The 14,516-nt window shown below is 53.4% G+C and overlaps 1 long non-coding RNA gene across 1 annotated transcript; it reads left to right on the plus strand.

Moving 5' to 3' along the window:
• Positions 1-6,443: 6,443 nt before the first annotated feature.
• Positions 6,444-13,942, plus strand: LOC141027811 (uncharacterized). Its single transcript, XR_012189752.1, has 4 exons — positions 6,444-7,656; positions 7,763-7,894; positions 12,826-13,107; positions 13,560-13,942. It is a non-coding gene; the product is annotated as an uncharacterized lncRNA (long non-coding RNA).
• The last annotated feature ends 574 nt before the right edge of the window (positions 13,943-14,516 follow it).

Here is a 14,516-nt window from a genome sequence, read left to right on the forward strand (position 1 = left end):
AACAAGCAATTCAAACGCTGCGCACGAACAGCAGCGATCCCGATCGCTGGAGCCGCCGGCGATGACGCCACAGCCGCCGCCGGCGCCCTAACCTCGGTTGATCGGCGCACATTTTTCTTCCTCTTAACGGTGATCCTTGATTCCGGCCTAATCAAATCGAAAAGAGTAAGATTTGGAAGACTTGCCTTCGGGAGGTGACCTTTCCAAGGTCGGATCGCCGTCGCCGCCGTCCTCCGGTGAACTACGCGACGGATCATTTCATCCCTCTCTCCTGCGTGCAATCCAATCCTAGCCGGATCATCCTGTGGCAGAACACGATCGACCGTCCTTGCCACTTCATCTTCGTCGTACCCTGAATGAAAAAACTCACATATGAGATCTGACGGAGTCAGAGACGGTGAAGAAATCACCGAGATCCCATCCCCGTCGTCATCCGAATCGTCCTCATCCGGATCAGCTAGCGCCCAGAACCGCCCTCCAACTCGCCGGCCATCACCGGCGGCTAGGGGTGGCGCAGCGGTGCCCGCGGCCCCGGTCGCCCGACCAGTCGCCCGTCCGCGCATAGCCTGAGTCCTGAATGTGGGCAGCGATCCTTTAAAAATGGGGGAGAATTTCACTTCCCCGGCCTCTGCACCAACTAGGGATGCATACGGCCATTTTAGTATGAGTACCAAGATAGACATGGTCCTCATATTTTTTTTAATGAGTATCAAGATATTTTTTGATAAGTGGTTCGACCCCACATTAAACTTGATCCTCAATAAATGGGGGAAAACCCCTGTGCATCACCTGTCAATTCTAGGAATTGAACTCGGGTCGTTAGGCTGCACAACCGCATGCCACAGTTCCGTTTTTGGGATCAGCTCGATTTTGTACAGCGTGCCCCAGACATGATACTGATCTGCAAAAAAAATGTAATGTGGTACCAATTTATTACCCTAACCCCAATTGTCGTTCAACGTACTCTTAGACCAAAAGAGCCAGCTAAGAGCATCTATAGTCGGGCACCTCAAACCCCCCTCAAATGCCCGGGTGGATGGCCCGGTCAATGTCCAGTCAATAATAGCCGACCCAGACAGGCACCTCAAACTGGCCTCAAATGCCCGGGTTGACCGGCACCCTTCATATCCAGCCAAAATATGCGGAGGTCGGACGTGAGCAGGCACGTTCGTCACGTCAAATCGCCCACCGGACCTCACATATATTCATCCCCATGCTTTTGCCGGACCAAATCCTAACCACTCCACTTTCCTCCGCTCCGCCCCAAGCTCACTCCCGGCGCTCTCCGTCCTTCTCCGGCATGGCGGCCAATGGATCTGGCTCCGACCACTTCAGATTCGTCGACTTGGGTGTCGTCCCTTGCGAGCTGGAGCAGGCTATGACCGTATGCATTTCTCTTCACCGCTCCTGGGAGGATTGAGCCCAACTGACAATGGGATCAGTTTGGCGCCAATTCATTGTGTTAGTGCAATGGGTGCTCGGATCGACCGATGCTGGAGCATTGTGGTCCGTTAGGCTCCCCATCTCCGGTCCCCGGGCGTATGGGTGCTACACTGACCGGTGTGCCCGACCTGGGAAGGAGAGAATGAGGGTGGCCGAGGCCCACCTCGCTGCGGACACGGTGGAGGTAGCGGTGCATGCTGCCGCAGTGAAAGAAGCCATTCGTGCCCGCATTCTAAAGAAGTGACAGAGGAGGAATACGTGCGCGCCCTCGCCCGAGAGCAAAATCGGATGGTTCGTGTCATGGCCGGACTGCCTCCAAAAAGGAGAAGGAGGACAACGACGGGTTGTACAACTCCAGTGAAGAGCGGATCTAGCTTGATTCTTTTTGTGATTTCGAGTGCTACTTCCGCGAGAAAGACAACAAGGGTGCTGGGAACGGCAAGGGGAAGGCCAGCCTTGTATGTAACGGTGGACACGGTCCGGGCCGGTCCGGGCCTTGACCGAGCCGCTAGTTGGACCGGCCGCCGGCGGACCGAGCCGGACCTGACCGACCAGCCTCGCGGTTAGGGACCGGACCGGCGGCGACGAAGCCCGAGCCGGACCGAGAGGACCGGAAGGACCGGCCATGGAGAGGTCGCGGTGACCACGGCGTCGGCAACGACGGCAAGAGACAGATGTGGTGACCATGGCGGGGGCGTCAGGATGTGGATGTGGTGGTCGTGAGCTTCTGCGCGGCGACCATGGACGCCGGAAGGCACGGGAGCGAGGCGAGCCATCGCGACCACGAACAGCACACCGGCGGCCGCAGCAACGCGTGCGTCCCTCCAGCATGTGGCCGGCGATGTGTTGGTGCACTAGCAGCAACGCACGCGCGCGCACTGGGGTCCTCCGGGAGAAAGCCAACGACGCGGGCTATGTGTCCGATGCCAGATCTAAATCTTGTGCACGTCTTTGTTATTTTTTCTTAGCATTTTCTTACCCGCATGCAAATAAGATAGCACGTGCATGAGCGCACAAATTTGTGTGTGCTAGTCCTCGGTGATTAGTGGATCAGACCTAACGTGAAGCCGAGTCCTAGTCGTGGGCGTAGTGGACGCAGAAGCCGGATCATTAATGAAAAACGTTTTACGTTGAATGAAAGGAAAGGGAAACGGCCGTATCAGATCAATTCCGTCTTTCTCGTTCTTTCTGTTTCTCCTACGCTGAATGAATGGAAAGGGAAACGGCAGAGAAACTCCATCCTTTTACGCTAATATTACGCTGAATGAAAGGAAAGGGGTGGCCGCCCTTGTCGTGCGCCATGTCGACGGACTTCTCGCCGCCATCGTCGGAACCGCCTCATCGCCGCGTCAGTTGCCCGAATATGAACTGCCTCGTGTTGACCATGCTGGATTCAGACCCCATCGCTGGTTCACGTCGCCGGAAGGCGCCTGATTGAGAAACAACCATGTTTTGTTTCGGTCCAACCGAGTTAACCGAGCTAAGACCGGACCGGACCGGTCGATTTTCGGGCCGAAATTCACGGCTCGGACCGGCCATATTTTCCAGCGGGCCAGGACCGATCGGTCCGGTCCAACACGGTCCACGAGCGGGCCGAAAAGCCCGCCCGCTCGGTACGTCCAACTCTACTTGTATGATCCATAGTAGTATGTAGGTAGAACATGCTAAATTTTGATACTCTGATTGCATGTGCTGATGTACTACCTTCGTCTTGATTTATTGGCCTTCTTCGTATTTTGTGCCAAAATTTTACCATTGATTAACGCCTGTTTTCATTCCAGTGGACACGATCCTGCCTGGCAGCCCCCTGTTATCTCTCTCCCTCACCCGCTCCAGCCGCGCCGTCGGGAAGGCTTCGTGCGCCCGCGCGATGCGCTTGGCACCGACTGCGCCAGCAGCCGTCGGTCGCCGGCGTCCCTGCCTGCTTCAGCCCCTTCTCCTTCCCTTCCTCCTCTCCATCTCCTCCCTCCTCTCTCTGCGCCTAAGCTCGCGCCGATGCAGCTTCGCCTCCCGACCTCCCTCTGGTACTCCTTCCAATGCTCAACTGACCCCTAGCGCGCTGCCCCCCACCTCCCAGTGTGCCTCCTGCCGTCGACGACCCACTTCATGCCGGCCGCAGACGACGCGGCCTGACCACCACGTGCCATTGGAGCACTTTGCGCCGACCGCCGCCCAACCCCCAGCAACGACCTCCTTCTTGATGGCCAATTGCGTGACCAAGCAGGCGCCTGAAGCTACCTCGCACGCGACCACACAACACAATGGTGGTGGCCACCACACTGTTTCCCCGCCGTTGCCGGGTTCTATGCCGATGTGCCGGCACCGTTGGACACCCTTCCTCACCACCTTGCTTTCCCGTAGGGGCGTCACGAGCAAGTTTGTAATAGAGAGATGTCGCGTCACCAACCCAAATCCTTTCCTGCCATGGAGTTCGCTGCTGCCATCCGCGTTCTATGATGCGCGTGAGCTTCCTCTTGGCAGCGTCACAATGGCCAACAGGTGATGGGAATCATGAATGTGACAAAGCCGAGTTTTCCTGATGAGAGTAGGCTGCGAAAGCCGCCTCCCTCGTTCTTTCATAGGAGGGGCCGTAGGCACGAGAAGAAAATACACCCATCCTCCCCTCTTCCTCTTGACTTCATGGGAAGATTAAGGGAGGAAAGGAGATCATTTGTGGCTCACAGGATGCACTAGGCTTCCCACAAGAGATGTGTGCGTGTTGTCTTGTCTTCTTCGCCTCATTCAGTCCTTCTCCAGAGCAGGAGCACGCTTGAGTAGGTTGTTGCTGCTGCTTATCTCTCTCTCTCTCTCTCTCTATATGTATATCTTGTTGCTGCTGCCCTGCTGCTCCACTTCGTCGGGCGACAACGTTACTGTTTCCTTCTCATGTTTGGAGGTGGAGGGGGGGGGGGGGGGGGGGGGATTACCACGGTGTTTTTTGTAGCGGTAATTCTGATCCGGGGAAAAAACTATTGAAAACATACCACGGTAACTTATATGTAGATAGCATGGTAATATACACATCACATATGTGATAACTTACGTACAAAACACCTTGGTAATTTTGACCGGAGAAAATTTATTGAATAACATACCCTAATAACTTCAGTATAAGTAGAATGATAATATATGAAGCGCGGACCTGATAACTTCGTACACACCATGATATCATTGATCGAAGAAAACGTTGTTCAAAAACATACCCTCCATAACTCTGTGTAAATACATGGTAATATATGCACCAAAGATCTGATAACTCGGGTACAAATGCAGTGGTAATTATGACCTTGGTAAAAAAGTTGTTGAAAACTTCCTACCACCCGGTACTTCAGCAAAAATAGCATGATAATATATGAACCATAGACCTGATAATTTTAGTACAAATACCGCCATAACATTTTGACCAAAGGGGGAAGTTGAAAAACAATAGCATGGTGATATACGAACCCCATACTTGATAACTTAAGTACAAACACTGCCTTAACATATGACCGGGGGGATTTTTTTTTTGAAAAACATACCCCCGATAACTTTTGTGAAAATAGCACGGTAATATATAAACCACATATTTGATAACTTACGTACAAACACCGCAGTAACTTAGGGGGGCGGATTTGTTGAAAAATACCCCCGATAACTCATGTGAAAATAGCACGGTAATAAACGAACTGCATGCCCGACAACTTGCATACAAACATCATCGTAACATCAACAAACTGCATGCCCGATAGTTTGAGCTACAAAACATTTTGAATTTTTTGAAATATAGGAGAATCTAGGATGACATTAGTTTTTGTCATGTAGCGCAGGTGTGAAATTAAAGGAACAAATAAGCATGAATGAAGAGTGAGTCACTCTAATACAAGCATGCAAGTAATTATATGAAAGAAATGAGGGTGTGGTAGTTTTGCTATCTGCCACACATGTGCCAAATATCACAATCCTTGATTTAATTGGTAAAATGTTAATGCATGTAAAAAAATTATATCGTCAGATTCGTATATGAACATAGTTTCCATTGATACTATTTTTTTGTGACATGCATTATCATTTTGTTAATTAAATTCATGGTCAAAATTTGGCACAAAATATTAAGGGGACCAATAAATCAGTACAGAGGTTGTAGTAGCCAGATGATTTGTGTTGCATCGTTTACGTTGCATGTGTTTGTATGGATTTAAGGTTTGCTAATTGAATTGTCCGGTTGTGCGAAGGAAAATTTGAAATCTGACCTGTCACTGTCTGTGAATGCGTCCGGACGTGTCCGCGGTCATTTGAGGGACCGGCTTTGATGTCTGTGGATGTAGATGCTCTAACGATACTCCCAAATATGAATTGGAATGCAAGTGGGCCAACAGTGGGGAATTTTTTTGTTTTTATTTTTGCATAATAACAGTGGAGAGTTTTGGGCCAATAATCCAATTAAATGGTCCTGGGATGCTGCTCTCTTTTGCATGTGCTGCTCTAGTCATAAGGTGAAGCACTGAGGTCCGAGCTACCCACTCTTCCGAAACCTGTATGTTATATATTGACAGAACCATCCACTGAAGAAGTCCCAGCTACCCACTCATCCGAAACATGTATATTATATATTGATAGAACCATCCACTGAAATGGCCGCAAGGGACACAAAAATGAGACATTATGTGGGCGAGGAGCAGCACAGAGATGCATGATGCGTCAAAATAGTAGCAAGATGACAATAGAAATCAAGCTTGATAGGAATGAGGTGCAGCAGGAATTGGCATGGAACCTATATAAAATTCCTAGACTCGGTTCTAGTGCGACTGGCTTCAATGTACCGTTGACCCATATGCTCACCTCTACTATGCCATGGCCACCTTATTCTAGTTAACTGCTCGGCTACCTCCCATATGCTTCAATGTACCGTTGACACACTACCTTATACGGCCGTGTGGACTAACTCAAACAGGGAAACAGATAAGCACGGGCCTACCTCGCCACTTCAAACTCTTCTTATCCTTTCCCGAAGTCTCTCCACCGCTCCCGTTGAGAGTCGCCACCAACCATCCGGATCTGGTCCCTCTCGCCGCCGGCGCTCGCGTTGGTGGATGTAGAGCTGGATTAGGATGCCGGTTCCCCTTGTACAGCAGTAGATGTAGGTTTAAATGTAGAGCTGGGTGTGGTCTTGTGTTTGCCCATGTGGCGTATGGCGTGATGCCGCTCTGGAGCTTGTACTCGGCGCCGGCGAGCGGTGCTGAGGCGTGGAAGACCTCGCTTGCCTGTCGACGTCCATGGAGGGCGGCGGCGGAGGTCGAGGCTGGCCGAAGCTCCTTTCTCAATAAGCTCGCGGTCGTTCTCCCTGATCTGGAGGATCGCCGGAGCCTCGTTCTGTTCTTCCCTTGCTGTCGTGGTGGTGGGAAGGAAGAGAGGATGAGGTGGACATCAAGATCCTGCCGATTTGGGTTGGAGCAAATCCTCACTGGTGGGTGGTGCGGGCTGATGGCGCCTGCTGAGCTTGGCTGTGGCGGCCTTCGGCCTGTTCTGGAGCCAGCTTATAGCGGTCGATGGCCTGATTCTCGTGCATCGCCAGTGACCTTTCTGGCTGAAGGGCAGCCTACTATTTCCTCCTGGCCAGGATGCCGTATGGGAGGCAGTTGCACCTTCGTCTCGGAGTTCATGGAGTGCTGCTGCAGCCATGAAGGCTTCGTCGCCCCAAGTGGTCCGTCCCCAGTGACGGCGAAGCTCGATCTGAGGGGAAGCTGTGTTGGACCCAATTGCAGTTCTATCTTACAGTCTGGGGTCCTCCTTGTTAAAGTCAGGGACCTGTGTGTATTTTCTCTTTCTTTTGAGTCCTTATCTGAGCTTTGTGCTGTAATGACCAGGAATCAATGAAGCTCTCTAGGTCCTTCGGGACCTAGTTTCAGTTCAAAAAAAAAAAAACATCGCCCGAGATGGCCGGAGAACAGCACGACCAGAACACGTACAGTACGTTCAGAGCCAGCTAGCACGCCCTTGCCGTGCCCTCTGCCCCAAGTTTTCCCTCTCAAAGTTGGTTGTCTTCCTTCCTAAGCACACCACACACTGTTCCATATAAATTTAGCGAACCGGTCACCGCCTTCCCTGTGCCAATACCTCTCTTCTATCACTCGGAGACTTTTCACTCGTCTTGTGTCCTTCCTTGCCAAGCCGAGCTAGTCACCGGGGGCTCCATCTCACAGTCGCTGGCCAAGCCAAGCTATGCCAATGGAGGTATGCATGGCCTCCGTATCAAGAGCTGGTCACGCTGATGTTGCTTGCCGTTGCGTTCGTTTGACTTGCCATGGCCGAGCGAGGCTGATGTATTTGTATTTCGCAGGATGCGAGGGGGTACCGGGGGATACCGGCGTTCGGGGAATGGAACTACAGCGACGGCGACGAGTGGTCCGTGCTGGCCCAGCGCTTCGAGTCGGCGATGCACGTCCCGTTCCCCGTACACAAACCCTGCAAGGTCCGTACACTCTCGATCCACATACTACGGTTGCTAGTAGAGTTCAGGTGTAAGATTCCATTCCATTCGTGCAGCCATGTCCAGCTATGGCTGGCGAATCTTGAATCCAGTGGATCCTTGCTCTGGAAGCTAAGGTGGCTCGTAGGCTTGCAGCATACGGCACACTCTCTTGTCAACCAAGTCCGCGCTGGGTCGACAGTCAGCTGTCCTCTGACTGCATGCATAGTACTACTACAGAGCTCTAGCTTTTGTGCGGGCCCCACATCGCATTCCTTACAAAGCACACCACACTGGACACCAATAACACCAAGGCGTGTGTATCCCTGCCGCGAATATATCTCCGGCGTTGGCTAGATTTTTCATGGTCTTTAGTGTAGAGAGATGTTTTGCAATACAATAATCGTTGTATTGCTGGGGTGCTGATGTACGTATATATAAGTACAGGGTAGGCCTCAACTTCAACTATACATAACTAGAAGGTGGGCCACAACACGTAATACATGCAATACAAAGTACTACTCAACAGCCCCCCGCAGTCGAAGCGTCGTCAGAGACACATAGACTGGACCGAAACTCCTCGAAGACGGAAGTAGGCAATCCCTTAGTCATCACATCAGCAAACTGTTGCGACGTCGGCACGTCAAGAACCCGAACACGGCCAAGGGCAACCTGCTCGTGCACGAAGTGAATATCGATCTCAATATGCTTCGTACGTCGATGGTGCACCGGGTTGGCAGAAAGGTAGACCGCGCTGACGTTATCGCAGTAGACAAGAGTGGCCTTATGAACATCACAAATCAATTCCTGGAGCAGCTGACGGAGCCAAGAGCACTCGGCCACGGCATTAGCCACGGCGCGATACTCTGCCTCGGCTCTAGAGCGGGAGACCGTGGGCTGCCGCTTCGATGACCAAGAGATGAACGAGGGCCCAAGGTAGACACAGTAGCCTGACGTGGAGCGTCGAGTATTGGGGCAGCCAGCCCAGTCGGCATCCGAGTAGGCCACGAGGTCGGTGGAGGCGGAGGCCGTCAGGGTGAGCCCCAAAGACATGGTGCCGCGTATATACCGGAGAATACGCTTCACCAAGGTCCAGCGGGAGTCACGCGGAGCGTGCATGTGGAGGCACACATGCTGAACAGCGTACTGCAGGTCAGGTCGAGTCAGCGTCAGGTATTGTAAAGCACCAACAATGGAGCGATAAAACGCTCCATCAGACGCGAGAGACCCCTCCAGAGCAGAGACCTTCGCCTTCATGTCGACGGGGGTGGGCGCCGGCTTGTAGTTAAGCATACCGGCACGCTCCAGGAGCTCATGGGCGTACTTCTGCTGATGCAGAAAGAAGCCGTCAGTCCGGCGGACCACCTCGATGCCGAGGAAGTAGTGTAGGGGGGCCAAGTCCTTGAGGGCGAACTCATCACGAAGACGAGCAGTCAGCCGCTGAAGGAGATCGGGGCTGGACGCCGTGAGGATGATGTCGTCAACGTAGAGCAGCAGATATGTAGTGTCAGCTCCCTGATGATACACGAAGAGTGAGGCATCAGAGCGAGTGGACCGAAATCCCAGAGACTGCGGGAAGGCTGTGATACGCTGGTACCAAGCCCGAGGTGCCTACTTCAACCCGTAAACAGAACGGGAGAGTAAGCACACAAAGTCTGGATTCTCAGCATCAATGAAGCCAGTGGGCTGCTCACAGTACACCTACTCGGCAAGATGGCCGTGCAAGAAGGCGTTGGAGACATCCAACTGGTCCACAGGCCAGGCGCGCGAGACCGCCAAATGGAGCACGGTGTGGATCGTGCGTGGTTTAACAACCGGGCCGAAGGTGTCGGTGAAGTCCACGCCCGCACACTGCCGAAATCCGCGAACCACCCACCGAGCCTTGTAGCGCTCGAGAGAACCGTCCGGGCGAGTCTTGTGGCGAAACACCAACTTGCCAGTGATGATATTGGCACGAGGGGGTCGCGGAACAAGCTGCCTCATGCAGTTGCGGTGTAGGGCATCGAACTCCTCCTGCATTGCAGCTAGCCAATGGGGATACTGAAGGGCAGCACGAGCGGAGGTGGGAACGGGTGATGGTATCGACGTCGAGGCGGTGCACACATACTCGTCGGAGGAGTAGCGCGTGCTCGGCCGAAGCACTCCTGTGCGGGCACGGGTAGTCACGCCAAGTGGCGGGGCAGCAGGGCCGGCGATGGCGGCGGGGACCGCGGCCACGGAAGGGGTGCCGACAGCTGCGGGGGCACCCGCGGCGGCGACAGGGGCCGCGGTGCTGGTGACGAGGGTGGCCGCGGCAGCGGTGCCAGCCGAGCCGGCGGCCGAGGGGGCGACTGGCGGGGAGGATGTCGAGCCCGTCGCCGGAGTGGCGGCGCCAGCCGGGTGGCGGGCGGAGTACCCACTGGCTCAACCTCATAGGAGGGAGACGGGGATCCAGGGGTCCGGTCAGACTCGACCTCTGGGGAGGGAGTCAAAAAACTAGGTGGTGGCGGCAGAAGGCGCCGTGCCGGGTGGGGCCTCCGGGGTCTGCCGTCGCGCATCGCTCCAGGAAGGGGGCGCGGGGGCCGACACCGAAGGGGCTGAAGCCGGAGGAACCTGAAAAAAAGGGAACACCATGTCGACAAAATACACGTGCCTCAAGGTATACACACGATGAGTAACAGGATCATAGCACCGGTAACCTTTAGTGTTAGGAGGGTAGCCAAGGAAGATGCATGGAACGGAACATGGTGCGAGCTTGTGTGGCATGCTGAACGCGGTGCTGGGATAACAGAGACACCCAAAAATGCGAAGACCATCATAGGACGGTGGTGTACCGAAGAGAAGGTGGTGAGGGGCGTAGTTCCACCAAGGACGACATAGACGAATGTTAACTAAGAGAGTGGCGGTGGCGAGAGCATCGGGCCAAAACCGAGCGGGCACGTTAGAGTGAAAGAGTAACGTGCGAACATAGTCATTAAGAGTGCGGAGAATGCGCTCGGCGCGGCCGTTCTGCTGTGAAGTGTAAGGGCAAGTCAGACGGAAGATGGTGCCGTGAGAGGCGAGAAGTGTGCGAAGAGCGACGTTGTCAAACTCTTTTCCGTTATCAGTTTGGAGTGCGAGTATGGGGCGACCGAACTGGGTGATGACATAGGAATAAAAGGCGGTGAGTGTGGCTAAAGCATCGGATTTACGACGAACAGGAAAATTCCACACATAATGAGAATAATCATCTAAGATCACCAAGTAGAATAGATAACCCGTGTTACTCGCAACGGGAGACGTCCAAACATCACTATGAAGCAATTGAAACGGAAAAGTGGAGACTGAAGTAGACGCATTAAAGGGAAGACGAACGCGCTTGCCTAAGCTACAAGCCTCACAAGAGTGCTCGTCGAGCTTGTTACATGAGAAAGAGAAACTCCTAAAAATTTGACGTAACACGGTGGGGTTGGGGTGGCCCAAGCGAGCATGCCAGAGGTCAACACCGGCGGCAAGGGCAAGTGGTGTGGAGGTGGAGGCGCCGACGTGCACGGGGTAGAGCTGATCGGGACTGTCACATCGGTGAAGGATCATCCGGGTACGGGCATCTTTTACAGAAAAGCCAACAGCGTCAAATTCAACAGTAAGTAGGTTCTCACGAGTAAGACGACGAACGAAAACTAGGTTGGTGACTAATTCAGGTGAAATAAGAACATTAGACATAGTAATGGGTGTGGAAGTGGAGGGAAAACTAGTGCTACCAATATGAGTAATAGGTAAGGAGGAGACGTTGCCGACGGTGATACGAGTGGGTGTGCGAACATGAGTGAAGGAGGTTAGGTTACCAGGATGAGCCGCCATGTGCGCAGTAGCACCTGAGTCCATGTACCAGTCGGCTCCACCGACAGAGCTACTCGGTGACGACGCTGAGTGCTGGGCGGCGAGGAGGGTGGGGTCCCATGACACAGGTATCGGCGGCGGCGGGAGGCCCTCGTCGGGCGGCGCCGGGGCGGGCGGGCCAAAACCACTGAGGGAAGGCGGCGGCGGGAGGCCCCCATAGGGCGGCGCCGGGACGGGTGGACCATAACCGCCGACGGGCGGTGGCGCAAGGAGCGCGCCGATGAACACCTGGTGGCCCGCGAGGAGAGCCCGCGGGTAGTACGGTGCCCCCCAGGCGCCCTGGGCCGGCTAGTGGCCCCTTCCTCCTTGCAGCAGCTGCTGGGGAGGCGCGGGTGGCGGCAACGGGTAACTCCAGCTCGGAGATTCCATCGACGGGGCGGGCGGAGCATGGCCGCCCGCCATTGGCGGGGCCGGCTGCATGTGGGTGAAGGGAGCCGGCACGTCTGCATACATGTAGCCGAAGAGAGGCGACGCGACAGAAGATATCGCAGCGGCGGCGGTGGCATCTGGGGGAGGAGTCACGGCGGCGGCCAGGGAGGAGCGGCGGCACGTGGTGGGGATGGGCGGCGGTGGCGGCACGGGTGGCGGCGGCGGCCCGGTATGACGGCGGTGGCTAGAGAAGACGGGGTTGGCGTGGCTGCAAGAGGGCAGCGGCGATGGGGATGAGCGGTGGCGGCACAGACCAGCAGCGACGGCTAGAGGCGGCGGCGGCTGGGTGCGGCGGCGGCGACGGGAGGATAGAGCGCGACGGCGGCGGCGGCGGCGAGTGCAGCGGAAGGCGGCGGCAGCAGGCGGCGGCGGCCAGATAGAACCGGCGGTGGCGGCGGCGGGTGGAGGGAGCGGCGGCGGCGGCTAGTTAGGGTTAGGATCGACTTGCGATTGATACCATGTAGAGAGATGTTTTGCAATACAATAATCCTTGTATTGATGGGGTACTGATGCACGTATATATAAGTACATGGTAGGTCTCAACCTTAACTATACATAACTAGGAGGTGGGCCACAACAGGTAATACATGCAACGCAAAGTACAACTCAACATCTAGCTTAGCGATAGCTTACACACGTGTGTGCAGAGAGCGAGGGCAGGACGCAGGAGGCGCATCCCAGCGTTCGGAGAGTGGAACAACCACGGCGATGGCGACGACACTGCCTGAACGGCGGCCGTCGTCAACCAGTGCTTCGAGCCTGTCACGCCACACAAATCACTCAAGCAGGAACTCATTGGTTACGACGCCACGGGGAAGCGGCATCACAAGGTGGCGAGGCAAACCTGGGTGGATGGCTCTGGGCCCCACGCAGCAATGGAACTCTTCTCCTTCGCGGCGGTCAAGGCTGTTGACGACGATTTGTATGAGGTACCACCGGACATGCTCTGTGCCAAGCAACTACGAGTATGTATGAGATTTTTTTTCTGCCTAGTAGGATGGTTGCATCGCAGTTTTCAGGAAGTTTAGAACAGAAGAATGATTTGCTTAAAAAAATGATTGATCGTTGCACATGCACTTCAGGATTATAACTTTTACAACACAAGAATTCTAAGCCTACATAGACATGCTCTTTGTTGTTAAAAAAATAATTACTCCTAAAAAGTTATGGACTTATGGCTTTGGATTTGCAACAATCTTGCTTTTTTAAGGGAATCCAACAAATTAGCTGAAAATACACTTCACTAGTCGGTTCCTCAGTCAACAGACTATAAGATGGAATATGTTTTTAGTTAACAACTGGCGCGCTTTATGAGTTTTCAAATACTGCCAATGTTCAATATGGTTTTATAACACCTAATTATCTTTATTTCAAACCGCAGATAGGTAGGACGTGGCTGAGGAGTCTGCTGATGAGGTGTTGCGGCCTCAACTGCTTCACCTAATAACTAGAGGACCGTGACGATCAAGTGCCCATCTACAGTATTCTTGGTTGCTTGTGCATGCCGCCTACGGCTCACATTGGTACATGCTTTGATGGATCAATGGATGAACTGCCTAATGTGGTTCGCTGGCATTGAGAATGTAACTATGTAAGATGGTGGTGGCGGGTCGACGACTTACATATAGGTTATGTCTTTTTATTTATTTTTACATATATGAGCAAAACTCCCAAGTTGATCGATTCTGACTTTTGAAAGATTAATGTACTAAAGTCTGGATCCTGAAATGATCGAAGAAGGGAACGTGCCCATATTACTAGCTATTGATCTCCTCTTTGGTAGCAGAAATATGGAAGTCCTATGCCCAAATGCCAACAGCTCGTTGTCGTACTAACATAGTTATTGAAGTCATTATGGGCAATATGCCTGTTCTTTCCTCGTAATAATCCACGGTTCCGAGGTGTCCCTCTTGCATGTGTTGCTCTGGTCATAGTAGGTGAAGCATTGAAGTCCAAGTTACTCACTCATTTGAAACCTGTATATATTGGCAAAACCATCCATTGAAATGACCATGAGGAGACACGAAAAGAAACATTATTTGGTCGAGGAACAACACAATACATAATGTGTCCAAATAGTAGCAATATGTCCATAGGAATCAAGATTGATACGAATGGACGCTAGTAGATAAAGGGCCTTCAGTCCCGGTTCATAAGGGCCTTTAGTCCCGGTTCTGGAACCGGGACTAAAGGGTCGTTACTAATGCCCTAACCCTTTAGTCCCGGTTCTTACACGAACCGGGACTAAAGGGTCGTTACTAATGCCCTAACCCTTTAGTCCCGGTTCTTACACGAACCGGGACTAAAGGCCGTCCACGTGGCCGTCGCGGGGAGCCCA

This window comes from Aegilops tauschii, chromosome 7 (assembly GCF_002575655.3).
Source record: "Aegilops tauschii subsp. strangulata cultivar AL8/78 chromosome 7, Aet v6.0, whole genome shotgun sequence".
Taxonomy (NCBI): domain Eukaryota; kingdom Viridiplantae; phylum Streptophyta; class Magnoliopsida; order Poales; family Poaceae; genus Aegilops; species Aegilops tauschii.